The following is a 15640-nucleotide window of genomic DNA, read 5'->3' on the forward strand; positions in this document are numbered from 1 at the left end:
AGTCTTACCTGTTTTCTTTTTGGTCAGAGCACATTTAACTTTCAGATGATAAAAAGAACCTTAATTGGAAGTTTGGAGAAGCTCTTTAGCACACAGAAAACTTTTAAAGACTGGGAAATAGACTTCTTTGAGAAATATAATTTCTGTAAATATGTAAGGTTCTATTTGGAAATTACTTTAAGAGGGACCTCCCCCTGTGGTGTATTTAGGTACTAGCCTTCTCTGTATGACCTTAGGAAATCCATTACTCAGCTTTCTTATTTTCTAAATTGTTTTCTTCCTCTGCTATGATGTGATGCTATATTTCTGCTCCTTTAGATTTTTTTTTTCTTCGCTTTGGAAACTATCATCATAACCTTTGAAAACTATAGTCAGAGACAGTTTGTTTACTAGCTGTTGGTTTGTTTTCTATCAGTATTCAGTCCCATCTACTAATACATTATTAAAGAACAATTATCACAAGCCGGGAATGGTGGCACACTCCTGTAATCCCAGCACTCAGGGAGGCACAGGCAGGTAGATCTCTTGAGTTCAAGGCCAGCCTGGTCTACATCCTGAGTTCAGGATAGCCAAGGCTACACAGAGAAACACTGTCCCAAAAAACCAAACAACTACAACAAAAAAGCAGTTAGGGCTTTGTATTCCTTGCAACTTTTGGAAGAGAGGGGAAGCATTCTTTTAGGTGATTTTGTTTTAGAAAATAAATGGCTAACAAAATGTGCAATTTCTTGTACCTTTATTGAAAATATTTAAATAACATGAAACTACTTGATGATAAAAGCCTTCCTATCAGCCTCTTCAACACATGTCATGTTTGCTTTTTAAGTTCTTACTTCAGTCACCTGGCTTGTCAAAGGATTTTTTTATTCATGCATTAGGTTGGAAGCCTTTGTTCAGTGAAGGACAAGGTTTCCCAATCCCACTTGCCCTGCCATGGGTAGCTGTTGCAATAGGATTTCTCTCCATACCTCTGCTGGGTTATTTCATTTTCATTTATTTATTTTTACTCACAGCACCTATTCCTGAAAATAGAGACTGTTCTATTTACTTCTGTATCTCTTGAATTCAGAATATTAATGCTTGTTGCATTAAAGTCTTTAATAAGTATTTAATATCTTTTATGCTTGTGTTTTGTTTTTGAGAGAGGCCATCACATGAGGCTAACAGTGAAGTCCTGATCTTCTACTTCAGCCTCTTGAGTGCTGGGATTACAGGAGTGCTCCCACTGCAATTGCTTTAAATATGCCTTTGATGATGATAATGGACTTAGGTACAGGGCTAGTGAACCATTCAGTGAGCAATTTTTAAGTGTGTCAACTTAATTGAATAGAATTAATGTTTCAGTTAGTGTTGAAAACATTCAAGTGTGATACTGATCTTAAGTTGACTTACTTATTAGTTCACAGACTTCATACCACAATTATGTTTTTGGTATTAGGAAAGGGTGATAGTAGCAATGCTTGCAACTATTTTTGTAGACTAAATGATTTACGATTATTTTCTTGTAAGTTTTAGCTTTATTATAATAGAAAATTTGAAAGTATATTAGGAAAATCTTAACCCACCACCCTTTACTGTCTCTCAACAAGTAACATCTTAGAATTGGTTAAATGATGAATTATAGATTGTTGCCATAAGCCTTATTTTTATGCTTTATTTAATATCACTATGTGAATATAAGATTTGTTATTATTGAGAATCTCTAGTTTGCTTGTTGGGAAGACTGCTGCTTCTGTGTGTGTGTGTGTGTGTGTGTGTGTGTGTGTTGCATAAGAAATTGCATATATTTTCTTATTAATATTAGAATTATACAGTAGGTCAAGGCTACATTTTAAAGAAATATCTAATTGATTGCACAGGTTTGGGTTGAAATCTCTTGTGGACCTGTGATAACTGCTGGTAGATAGGAAAAGGAGTTTGTGTTTATTTGCAGTGAATGTTTTGCTAGTTCTTATGAGACTCATGTGCTGCTGATGGTGTTAGGAGGTAGACTGTGCACCTAGGTTTTAGTTGATTTGTTAATTTCCCTTCCCCTTGGTTTTTGTTTTTCGTCCTCTAGTCACTGAAAATTAAACTACTTACTGGTGTAGTTTATAATCATTAGTTTGCAGTTAAATGTAGAAAATTTGCCTTTTAATATTTGCTTGCTCCCACTTTGTTTTTAGATTACATCTTTGGAAAGGAAAGGGAGGAAATTGGTAGCATTTCTGTAAAGTTAGTAGACTAGGAAACTGAATTCAAATTGTAGTTGCTGTTATTTCAGGTGCACTTCCTAGGGGAATTTGGGCTTTGATTTATAAGGTGAGTGACTGCACTGGAAGTTACTTTTTTTCTTCTTGATAGTCTCATGTAGTTCTGGTTTGCTCATTTGGGACTTGAGACAGTGTCTTACAGCCCAGGCTAGTCTAGAACTTAGTATATAACGTAGGTGACCTTCAACTCTGACAGTACTCCCACTCAGCCAAATAAGCCCTAAGATTACAGGTTTGTGCTCCATGCCTGGCCAAAACAAATAAAAAAGGAAACTAAATGGCTGAGACAGTTGAAGACATAGTGACCAAGACTGAATTTAGAATTTGATTACATAGTGCAGTCAAGTCCAATGGAAATGAATGACATGTGCTTAGAAAAGCTAGGAGATCCTAGAGCAAACCTTCAAGGATGGTGAAATTACATCCTCATTGCTATTGAAGCACAAATGGAGTAGCACTCCAAAGATTTCTGACAGAGACATAGGAAATTTAAAGGACAATGTCATAGGAAGGTCTAAAAATAGACCACCTCCCTTGCCAATTCTAGTCATTCTAAAAGGTGTCTGATAGCAGTGAAAGGATAAGCTGGTTCATGGGCTCCAGAGTTTGTCAAGTTTCAGGAAGGCTCAATTGGAAATGTTGTTTCCCCCTAGTAGCATATTAGGTGAGCATAAGATTTATTTGAGGATCCTTTGATAAAACTACACCAGAGTTTAAATATTGACATTTAATATTGTCAAGTAGTACAACTAGGCACTTTTAAAAAAACCACCTTTCTACCTCATCATTGTAGGATTTTTTTCTTAATGATAAGCCAACAAGAAACGTACTATCCTCTTGGAAATTTAACAGACTTTTCAAATGTCATCCATAGATAGAATTTAGTTTTTTAAACTATACATGAGGCATCTATTTAGTTACAGTACTTACATGAAAGAAGCATCTGCTTTAGTCTGCAGTTGTTACTGTGGTTGGTAACACATGCAAGCCAAATAAAAGTCCAGTGAGACATTAAGTATGATGTAGTCTTAGAGCTATCCTCTCTCCTTCCCTCACACATTCTCTTCTTTCTAGACAGGGTTATGTAGCCCTGGTAGCATGTGCTCACTGTGTAGATCAGAGTGGCTACACAGCTATCTATCACAGATACTTGCCTCCTCCTGCTTCCCAAGTGCTGTAATTGAAGGTGTGTTTCTCTTCCTTTCCCTTATTATCAGATTTTCTAGTAGCAGAAGCTTGTTTATGAAGATGATTGTATTGAGTGAGACTTGAAGCCTTCAAGCTCATAATTACCAGTCATTGTGCAGAATGCTAGTCTTTCTAATTTTAAAAGAAGTAATCTAATACTGCTTAAAAACATACTGAGTCCTCCATTTCTTACTCTAATATATCAGGGTGGTTTTTACACGGTGAATCAAATAAATACCACATTTTCACTGGTCAGGTTCTATTTGTATATATTGTGAAATAGTGTGGTGTCCTCCCTCCCACACACCCTGCCTTTTGGAGGGTAATTTTAAAAATCTCATGCAGCCCAGGCTGGCTTTGAACTTGCTTTGTAACCAAAGCTGGCTTCCAACTTCTGATCCTTCTGCCTCCACTGTCACAGTGCTGGGATTACAGATTTGCATCACTGTCTAGTTTATATGGTGCTAGAGTTTGAAGCTAGGGCTTTGTGCAATACAGGAAAGCACTTTACTGGGCTTATCCTAGTCCAATAAATATTTTTTGATGGTCAAAGCTTGGGTTTTTAAGCAAGTTATTTTTTTCCCCTTTAGTTCATGTTACTTGAGTATAATTTTCATGGAACCTCTGGGTTTCTTTTGTTTTTTGTTATTTTTTTTTTTCTTTTTTTTTTTTTCTGAGACAGGGTTTCTTTGCATAACAGTCCTGGCTGTCCTGGACTTGCTCTGTAGACAGGCTGGCCTCAAATTTACAGAGGTCTGCCTGCCTCTGCCTCCTGAGTGCTGGGGTTAAAGGCGTGTACCGCCATGCCTAGCTTTTCACAGAAGTTACAGTTTTAAAAATGTTATGAGCTTAAGTTGAGCAACTTTTAAGATAGATTACAATACATTTTATAATGCCTTTTTAGTAAGTTCGAGGTCAGCCTACTCTACATAGTGAGATCCAGGACAGCCAGGGCTTCATAGAGAAACCCTTTTCACCGCCCCACCCCCAAAAGACATTTGTTCAGGAAATGGAGATTTTTTTTAATGCTAAGTAGGTGGATATGGGTCATATAATCATAAGAGGAATTAATATAGTTATAAAACATGTGAGGATGGGGATTTTGCACTAATGTTTAATTTTCTCGTGTAGAAATTCAGAGATTCAAGTTTTGATATATTAGGAAAACTGCTTCAGCTTTATTTTATACTGACTTATTAACTGTAATAAAATTGTTCATGCTTTCCACTTATACAGTATTAGCTCAAAACTTAAAACTGCATAGGCAGTCTACTTGCTGCTTCAAATTTCTAGCTGCACCTATGATTTCAGCACCTTGAAAGGTCTTTTAACAATAGTTTTACTTTCTGCCAGTTTGCCATGGTATAGCAACACTTGATGAAGATAATTAATGGCTGGTGTTGATTTTTGACTCAATTTAAGGTAATTAAATATGTAACAAGTACTTGAGATTTCAATGTTTTTATTTAGTTTGAAAAATCTGGAGTTTTTGCACTATGTAGAGAAGATACAGTTCAGGATCACTTCAACTTGGCAAAGATGGAATGCCGCCATACTTCCTGCTCTGTGGAGTTGACTTCCTTAGGTACAGCCCACTAGTACTTGCTGTGATATCTAAGTCTCTTTGTTTAGGATTTTTTTTCATTACTGTCATGTGAAAATAGAAACCACCTGCAGACAAACCCCTATAATACTGCCAGCTGCCATGCATTTGTCTCCACCTCCCCCCCACCCCCAACTAGTACATAAACTTCGGATATCTTCCCCTACCCATGTATATATTACTCTGGGGCAGAGATTTTGTCTATTCTTCTGTAGTCCTAAGAAATTATTAGGTCAGTTATTCTATATGGTGAATATTTGTAGAATAAACAGGATTCCTGTTTCTTCTGAGGTTTGTAAAGCTTCTAGGAGGTAGACCATAAAGATTTTCATTTTCCTATTTGCAGTGGAGAGAGAGAAATGCGCTTTCTGGATGAGGAAGATGAACAGAAAAGCAAACTAATCCAGTACTCTTTCTGAATATGCAGATTAAATCCTTAGATAAGGGAAATCCTGTGAATCCCTGCTTTAGTGGGCCTGGTTGTTAGAAAATAGCAGTGATCTGGCACAGGAAAGAGACTTCAGTAGCTCCTCTCTTCCTTTCTGGAACTCGTAAGCTGGGAGATGAAATTTAGCTTCACTTTTGAATCTGTACAGATTTATATCCTCATCCCAGGTACAGTGTTTGTACTGTGCAGGATAGGAGATGGGTTCCTGAGACATATTTAACAGAGAAAAGAATAGCTCTGTCTTACTAACGCGAAACAGTTTACCTATTGTTCCTTGTGGTTTGTCGTATAGCTCAGGCTGGCTTGGAAGCTGGAATAATCCCACCTGGTCCTACCAAGTGCTTATAGTACAAACCTGTAGCAGGTTTAGTTTATGTTCTGATTTTTTAAGGTCTAAAATATTTTTGGACGTGAGTGTAAAACATTCTATTATTTCTAGCTCCGGAAGACCATGCATTGATTTTTTTTTTTTTTTTTTCTGAGAAGAAATATTGTATCATTTGCCCAGGATTTTGTTGAAATAAGGAGATAAGATGGTTTTCCAGGAGTGGGAGGGTGGGGGGCAGCCTGACACAGAAGGGGAAATATGCTAATGGATAGGGAGAAGGAGGACAAAGTATTTTAGGGAGGCTAGGGAAAACCCAAAATACAGCACTCTTTGGTGGGATAGCCCTCCTTAGCTACTTGTCAAATTTTTTTTCTTTCCTTTTTTTTTCCCCCAAGGCAGGGTTTTTCTGTATAGTATTGGCTGTCTTTCTTGTAGATCAGGCCAGCCTCGAACTCAATGCCCTCCACGTTCCTCTGCCTTCCAGAGTGCTGGGATTATAAGCGTGCCCAGCGCACCCTGCTTACGTGTGAACTTTCACTAGGTTAAGTAATAACTAGGGTGACATTATTTTTTCTTCAAATTGGTTCACTTGTAAGGGAGAATGTAGCATGGGGACAGGTGAAAACCAGGACACTTGGTTATTCACAGTTTAGAACATGGTTTTCTCTAAATTGACCCAATTCCAAAGAACATCTTCAGGTGTTTAAATTTTTACAATACTCTGATCTGTGTTTGCAGATATTCTCAAACTTTGCTTCCCTTTTATTGGTCTTGGGTGGGATTTGGGAGACTGCTTTCAATTTTTTTTTTCCTATATGCCACCGCCTGGACTATTCCAGTTTAGAGCTTTAGTGGAGGTAAGTTTAGTACTCGTAATGTATTTTTAATGGGATATTTTATTAATTGTTTAAGAATTTTAAACACTGTATTTGGATCGTATTTGCCCTTCTCCGCTAATTTTCTCCCCACTTCATTTCCTCCCAGATTCACCCCTACCTGTCTGCCCACCCCCAACTTCAGGTCCTCTTTTTTCTTTCAAATACGCAGTCGAGTCCAGTTTGTGCTGCCCTTACATTACTGGGTGTGGGCATCTGCAGACTGCTCAGCCAGCCTACCAGGGGTCAGTAATGTATCATTGCTAGGAGATTTCAGTTTGCCTAGGAAAGTTTCTAAGCTCCTGTTTCTTTATGGGGACTGCTTTTGAGAATTAGTATCTCTGTCATCAGGCAGAGTAATTAGTGAGATTTTTAGAATATAATAGACTTTGTGATTTGGCATATAAAATTTGAATTTTATACTGTTTAATACTTAAAATGTTTTCTTTCCTGTAGGAGAGATTGTAATTCTGAAACTTCAAATCTCCAAAGAAGAGAGGAAAACACCTTTTGCTTTACCATGGATTTACTATTACTATTTGATCTTATATCATTTTAATACTTTCATTTTGGTTTCCTGTTTAAATAAATATTTTAAAATTCTAACATTAGGTGATGGGTTTTTATTCTATTACCATACATTGAAAATTGTTGTAGAAGACTTTTGAGGCAGAACTTGACAAAAATAGGGTTTCTGTATATTTTTTGTTTGTAATTTGTGGCAGGGGTATGTAGGTTTGGAAATCATTGCTTCAAAGTACATATAAAATAGAGCCCTAACTCCAGAGTTAAGGAAACTTATCCATGAGCCTGAACTCTTCTTGCCAGTGTCTGCTGTTTCTCTGGCTAACCTGCCACCCAGTGGTAGGAATGCAGAGTCGCCAGAACATGCGGAAGGAGCTCGCACAGCACAGAAAGAGACATTTTGATGACGTCAGAGCTGGGACTCTGATTGAGTATATAACCACTAGATACTTTATATTTTGAAAGTGTATATTTTTCTATAAAGTGTCTTCATAACGTTTTGCGTTTTTTGTAAGATTTTTTTTTCTTTATATTTAGATGAAAAGACCAATGAAATAATGGCAGATTGTTTTGGTTTTTTTTTTTTTTTTTGTTTGCTTGTTTTCCGAGACAGGTTTATGTGTAGCCCTGGTTGTCCCGGGTTCCCTTTGTAGGCCAGGCTGGCCTCAAACTCATGGTGATCCGCCTGCCTCTGCCTTCCTGGGTGCTGGGATCACAGGCCTGCACCACCGTGCCCAGCTAATGGTAGATAATTTTAATAGGCAGTAAATTAAGCTGATTTGAAGAAAGTGTTTTTGTTTGTATTTTAAAATTTAAGGCAATTACAGAATAGCTCTCTACTAATTAAAATAATTTCTTTTGCACTTTTAAATTAAGTATATACAGTCCTGTAAATTTGACTTATACCTAGGTGTCATTGTACAGCCCTTAGTGTGTAATATCTCAGGGTGGCTTTGTGTCCTCATCTCCATCTAAACATGTTTTTAAGTATTTCTGTTTGAGTTCTGCTTTTCTCTGGTCTAGATGAAGGGGAGATCAGTTTTTTTTTTCTCAGATACACACCTTTTTTGGAAGTACTTGTGTCCTAGTGTTGAAATAAAGGTTTCCTATTAAGGTATTCTCTACTGTGTCACTGTAGGACAGGGTAAGAATGTGGAGTACTGCAAACAAGACAGAATGATTGCTGAGATGCTGACACAGTTATTTCAAACTATCACTGCACCAGACCTTAGACTACTTAGAATATTGCTACTTTCTGCACACATCTTCTATGTTGCACTTCACTTATTGAGTCCTGGACCTCGTATGCAAGAGGCAAACAACCACTCTCATTGAGCCACACCACAGTCCTCTATATTAATTTTCCTGAGGACATACTGTGCTTGGTTCTGCCAACACAATGAGGACAACATGGTGCTGCTTCTGGGAAGCTCAGTTTTAGAAGAGAGAAACTCACACATACTCATTAATGAAAGGTAGTAAGTGTTATAATTGTGATACATTCATAGAGTCAGGGAAAACTTGTCCTCACTCTCCATAATCTCCAGCTCCTGCCTTCTGTCTGAGTCTTATACATATAGATGACAATAGCCACAGTGCAAGACTATCTTTACCCTCCAAAACCTCATTTTAGAGAGCAATTATATGTTTTTGAATTTGTATAGTTACTTGCCATTAATAAGTGTTTCAAATGCACACACACACACACACACATATGATAAATGTAGTTGATTCCTGGGGCACAAACCGTCCATTCTTCTAACATTGAGGGTTTTTTTTTCCCCTTTGATCCTCATGTATGGCCTCAATCTCTTCAAGGTAACTAATTTTTTTAAATTATCCTTATTACTTGTGGTTGTACAGTATATTTCAAGAAAAACTTAATGCTCCTGTGTTTAGTTTTCAAGATTATTTTTCTAAAATAATTTTATAATGATTTATTTATTATGTATACAATGTTCTGTCTGCATGCCAGAAGAGGACACCAGATTTCATTGTAAATGGTTGTGAGACACCATATGATTGGTGGGAATTGAACTCAAGACATCTAGAAGAGTAGTCAGTGCTCCTAATCCGAGACATCTCTCCAGCCCCTAAAATACATTTTTTAATTTGCCTTTATTATATTTTAAAGCTGAAACTTGAATTGGTGGAAATCTTTCTAGCTAATGCATTTTTTAAAAAAATGAACTTTGTTTAAAATAACAAAGAGAAAACAGATAAAAGAATTTGCAGAGATTTCACAAGAGTTTTTCCATTAAAGTTCTTTATAATTAGCAGTATAAATATAATGTCTTGTTACCTAATTATAGAATTACTTTTTTTTTTCCCCTGAGACAGGGCTTTACTGTGTAGCCTGAGCTGTCCTGGGTTTACTTTGTAGATCAGGCTGGCCTCAAACTCAGATTTATGCCTGTCTCTGCCTCCCCGAGTGCTGGAATTACAGGCATGAGCCATTGTGGCTAGCTTTTTTTTTTTTTTAAATCCTGTTCAATTTGAGAACACAGTGACAGAAATCACACACCAACTTTATGCTAACAGACTCTTGTCTACAAGTAGGATTTGGTTTTCTTTCTAAGTTAGAACTACTTTAGTTTAACTGTGAGGTCTAGTCCTTAGGGCTGCCATTGAGAAATTTGAATTGAGTTCAAAATGCTGACCTAACCATTGAATAGTGTACTTCATATCCTGTGCTGTTTTTTTGTGACTGGATCTATGCAGCTCTGGCTGTCCTGTAACTTGCCATATACTAGACTGACTTCAGAGGTAACACCTGCCTTTGCCTTTTCCTCCTGTCTGCCGGGATTAAAGGCTTGCACCACTATACTAGACTAAATCCTGAGCTCTTAAACAATGTTTTTCCTACCTTTGCCTCATGTGCTGTTTCCTGTCAAGCCTGTCCTTTCAGCCATTGGACATAAATTGCAAGGGGTCTTGAATGATTAGTTTGGCATTTTACTTAGGAGTGACATGAGGAGTGCTTGCTGTGGTCCCAGAATCATACAGGTACTGCCATAGCTTTATCCTTGACTCCTTGTGTCAACACTGTAGAAGGTCAGTGTCTCTATATTTGGACAGATACAGTGGACATGAGCAAATATACAACTAAACTATTCACTCTCACTCGCACTCCATATGAGTCTGTTTCTTCTTTGTGGCTTTTGCTTAATAATAGGTAGAGTGTTTTTTCCCCAGACAGCTTTTTTGTTTGTCATGCTTTTAATATTTCCTTTTTGTAAGACTATATTACCATTCAGTTAACTAATTCTGCAGGGTTAGGCATATTCATTTACAGTGTGAATTAGGGTTCTTTGTTTCCTAGTATTTTTATCTGAGTCATCTGGTTATTTTGTCTTTTTAATTCCCGAATCTCCCCTTTTCATTTCAAGTTAGCTCAGTGTCTACCCTGTTCTTGGCATTGCATATTTTATCTTTTTAAAAGCAGTTACCCTCTTACTACCCTGAAGTCTGTTTGGTAGATTGTTAGATTGGTTTCCTAAGGTACAAATCTGCCTAAATAATAATGTTTTGGCTTTTGAGACATATTCTCACATGTAGTCAGGGCTCTCTTTTTTGATCTTACTGTGTAGCTCAGGCTAGCCTCAACTCTTAAGCCTTTTGTTCCGTTAGCTGAGAAATTGGATTATAGGTGTATACCTTTCTCCCAGGCTTAGCAAGTATGTATTTGAATTTTAAGGGAAGTTTTATGAAAATACAGCACAGTGTTCTTATATGGAATTACAAACTTTAAACATGTTTTAGCAGTTGCATGCTTTATGATCCTTTACATAAGAGTTAGAGTAAGAAATAGTGCTATTAGGACATTTTCAAGCATTTGACACTTAAGACTAGGGTTATAAGACTTGGCATTTATAATTAGCTTTGGTTTAAGTCTAATTGTGACTTCCATATTTACTAACTAGATCTACATTTTTGCTATATGATAAAATGTTCTGCTACTTTTATGTCAGAATCCCAGAAGCTGTTTCCTTATCCTCAAGTTACTATTCTTGGTGAGCATTGTTCTTTTTATTTGTACTCCCATCCATAAAAAGTTCCAAATATTTGGGACACGAAGTGGTATTTAATTGTTCACTTAATTTTCCTTCTAGCAACAAACAAAACCCTGAAGCAACAAAGAGCTCAAAGAGATAGTAACATTTGCCTAATGACAGTGACTATTCCATACCACTCTTAAAAAGCATGGCATATTCTTAGCCAAGCTCACATACGTTAGAAAAATCTTACTTGTTTATCAGAGTTGTTTTGATACTGTCCACTGAGTGGCTATTTTTACATGGGAACTTGACCTTTGCATTTTAGTTTTGAATGCCACTGACTGGCATTACTTAGCTGCTTTACTGTAGACTTGAATACTGACTGTCTTTGCTTAAGTTTCTGAGGTTGTTGAAGTTGGTGTAAGGTGGTCTACTTGGGCTGGTGGCCTGGACTAGGAATTTGATTGTAAGATAAATTAAACCATTTGGTAACCTTCTTTTTTTTTGTACATTCTAAAAAAATTTTTTCTTCTGAAACAGACTGTTGTGTTTATACTATTTTTCTTATTCTTTTTAAGTGTTTACAATTTAGAATTTGATTTAAATTCAGTTGTTGCTTCTGAGTATGGTAACACACACCTGTAATCAGAGCTTAGGGTGTAATCAGTGCTCAGTGCTTAGGGTGCTGAGACAGGAGGATCATGAGTTTAAGGTTCATCTGGGCTACATACATACATACATACATACATACACAGAGTACCTGAACATACTTTACATAGATTTTTAAATGTCCTTGTCCTTTAGTTCTAGACATAAATTTGTCACATAGTAGTGAGTTCCTGTGACCTCCTTACCTTTCAGAAAGCGTTGCCTATATTAATAGAGCTAACATCTGGTTTCTCAGATGCCAATTATAGTTAAATAGTTGTTGAGGGAATGTATTAATATTTGGTAACTGATTCTACCACCTTTCTGTCAGAAAAGGGTACTCACTGTTTTCTTCATGACAGTAAACTCTATGGCTTGTCTGTAGTTTTTGAGTGTAGGGTTAGGGAATTGTTAATGAAATGCCGACGAAGGACTTTAGTGTTATACGTGTCAACTTTGTTATAGAGTTTTTACCTTTAAGAGATATTTTCTTGGGCTGGGATTGGTTGATAAATGCCTTTAAGTTCAGTACTTGGGAGGCAGATATTTCTGGGAGTGGGAGGTTAGCTTGATTTACATAGTAAGTTCAAGGCCAGCCAGGACACACACACATACATACAATATTTTGGATTTAAAGTGGGGCAAGCAATAGTCATTGAAATTCTCATAAATGAATTTATTTGGAAGTTTGTTTTTTGATTAATCACAATTGGAAAAAGCACTTCCCTTTCAGAATTGGAAGCATTTTAAGTTGCTATTATGGTAGAAATTTCATACCGAGGAAAGATTACCTATGTGAACAAAGTGACTAGCTGAATTAAGGAACTGTGGGGAAATACACACAGCAGAGCTTATACAGTTCCTCACCCTAGTAATATTTGTGTAACTTTAGTTTTGCATTTGGTCTGTTCTGGTACATAGTCTTATCATGTATTCTTACTTCATTTTTCTTGTTTTGTTCTATGTGAAATATTCCCTTGTAGCCTCTGGAGCTACCCTTTTTTCCATGTGATTGTTTCTCATCCAACCAGAGTACATAAGGGTTATAGTGAAAACCTGTTAGATATTCTTTAACTTGAAATTTAAAAATGGCTTGTTAAGAGTTTGGTTTTAAAATTTTTGGGAAGAACAAATAATTGTAATATTGGTTTATTATAGCTAAGAAGCACTATTTTGGATGGATGGTATTATCCTGCCTCCTTTCTTCCCTATTCCCTCCTTATGTATCTCTTCATCTTTTCCCTCTTTCTTTCTTTCTTTCTTTCTTTCTTTCTTTCTTTCTTTCTTTTCTTCTTTTCTTTTTTCCCCCTTTTTGGAATAGGGTCTCACAATAGCTCAGACTGGCCTTAACTTTTCTCTGTAGCCAGCCTTGACCTTTGGCATCCCTCCTTCCTGTACTGCCGAGCCCAGCCGGGTGCTTTCTTAAAGTGTACGTATGCACCCAGCACATGGCTATAATTCCCATACTTGGGGGACAGGCAGAAGTTTGGAGAGCAGCCTGATCTACATGGGACTGTTGGGTGAGCCCAGTGCCAAATAGCTGGATATGTCTTCAAAAAAGAAAGTGAATAAACCTATCCCAAGATGAGTGACCATTGTATGTGTGGCATTGTTTCAGGCCTCTGGGAAATAGTGGAGAACAAAACAACTCTGTTCACCCAAAAACTAAGAGAAAGACAGACGTTGAGATGAGTTAAATAGTAACAAGTACACAGTGGACTAGCTAATGATGGCATAGAGTTACAGAAGTGCCCTAAGGATTTGTTAATAAGAATTAATATTCAAAGAAGCTTATCCAATAAATGTAACATTTTAGCAGAGATCTATAGGAAGAATGTGAGAAGGCATATATCCTGGAGAAGAGCATTCCAAGTGGAAGGATCAGCAGTGCCAGACATCTTGAGTTAAACAATGTTTGGCATTTGTGAAGAAATTGCAAAGAAAGACATTGGGATAGCTGAAACAGTGCAGGAAAAGCAGATCATAAGGGGGTGCATTGTAGTGGAACCTGAAATTTGTTCTTACTGAAAACTAGGCTTTTTTATTTGACTGTAGCTATTTATCTTGGATGAATAAAAAAAAATGGAGGTGTCTTTTAAGGTGATTAGTAGAACAAAATTATTTGGAAGTCAATTCAGCATAGAAGAAAGTTCTGTAGTATAGAATTAGCATGTTTCAGTGACTTTGTTGTAGGGTACTATAGTTTATAGAAGGGAAATCTTCATTAAAAAGTAATGTTTTAAATAATGAACTAGAATGAAAAGATTCAGGCATGAAATAGCGAACTATACCACACAACACTGGAAAGGTGTTCTTTGTTGGCGGCTGAGATGAAAGGAGATAGTAGTAGAAGTGCAGTGCCTTGTCCCACGCTGTCAGTGGGGTATTATTTTAAGTTAGTTGTTTTGTAGAGCATTTTGTGCAAGAAGTAGGAACACCTTTTGGGCAGTTTGATGGTAGGTTCAACTCTGAAAATAGATTCCAAAGGGGTTGGGGAAAGGGTAAAGTGATTGCTATATGAGTATAAGGACTTGAATTTGGATCCCAACACTCAAGTAAACTTCTGGGCATAGAGATGGGCACCTTTATCCCAAGGCTGGGAGATACTAAGGCATGAAGATTTACTATTTTGAAGAAGTAATTTACTTTACTTAAGAACTTGAGTAGTTTTTCAAGATATCTTCTGGAAGAATATAGAAAAAAAAATGTAGGATATAAAGCTAAGTGGGAGGAAGGGGAACTGACTAGAAGTTTAGTTTCTTAAGACTAAGGATCAGGTCAGACCAGGAGGATCATGAGTCAGAGCCAGCCTGGCTATATAGGGAGACCCAGTTTTTAAAGAAATAGAGTAATAGTCCTAAATAGGCTTTGCCCTCAGCAGATTGTATTTGGAATAAAGCAAGAAGTAGGCATTCAGTATGGTAGAACAGGTATAAAGTAATACCAAGTTCCAGAGACAGTTGATTTGGATTCCTTCCTTTTTTAAACTCCCAGAAATGGCTACGCACCCAAGCTGAATTTACTGTTTTGTTTTTTTTACAATTGAGATGGGATAAGCTAGGGTCGGATGGAAGGGGAAGAGGACCTCCCCTATCCTTGGACTTAGAGAGGGGTATAGGAAGAGATGAAGGAGGAAGGATGGGATTGGGAGGGGGGAGGAAGGGGCTACACCTGGGATACAAAGTGAATAAGCTAATTTATATAAAAAATAAAAATTTAATTAAAAATTGATCTGAGTTGTGAAAGCTTTTGTCATTCTGCTGTTCTGTAGGCTTTCTGTTAAATTGTTTTGGTGCTTTGTTCTTCAGTATTGGCTTGGGTAGTTGCTTAGTAAATGTTAATTAATTGGTTCTACTAAAGCAAGCAAGGAATTGTAAGCTTTTTTGAAATCAGTCAAGGCCAAGTTAGGTCATCTGAATTCCTATTTAGCCATTTTGAACTGAACAGTAAAAGTGAACAAATTATTAATCAGTCATGAATAGTTATATATATATATCAAATTTTAATAATCATTATAGCTGAGATTTATATGTACTTCATATTTGATAAATGTTTTAAAAGTAAAACAAGTCATTTCTGGGTCTACTTCTTTATTCTCTAAATTGGACCGTAGTTTGAATTTCCTATATTGAATTTGCCACTAAAATTTTTAAAGCAGATTATAAGTAAAACTGTGAGGGCCATTAGGAACTTTATTTTTTTTCCAATTTGGGTAATCAAACAGTTTTGTGCTAGACTATTGTATAATAATGCCTTTGAGTTTGAAATAAATCAA

The 15640-nt window shown here is 36.7% G+C and overlaps 1 protein-coding gene across 24 annotated transcripts in view; it reads left to right on the forward strand.

Moving 5' to 3' along the window:
- Picalm (phosphatidylinositol binding clathrin assembly protein) overlaps positions 1–15640 on the forward strand; it is a 130439-nt gene that overhangs the window by 15027 nt on the left and 99772 nt on the right. The gene's annotated exons all lie outside the window — the stretch shown is intronic.

The sequence above is a fragment of the Meriones unguiculatus genome, chromosome 14 (genome assembly GCF_030254825.1).
Source record: "Meriones unguiculatus strain TT.TT164.6M chromosome 14, Bangor_MerUng_6.1, whole genome shotgun sequence".
In the NCBI taxonomy this organism is placed as follows: Eukaryota; Metazoa; Chordata; class Mammalia; order Rodentia; family Muridae; genus Meriones; species Meriones unguiculatus.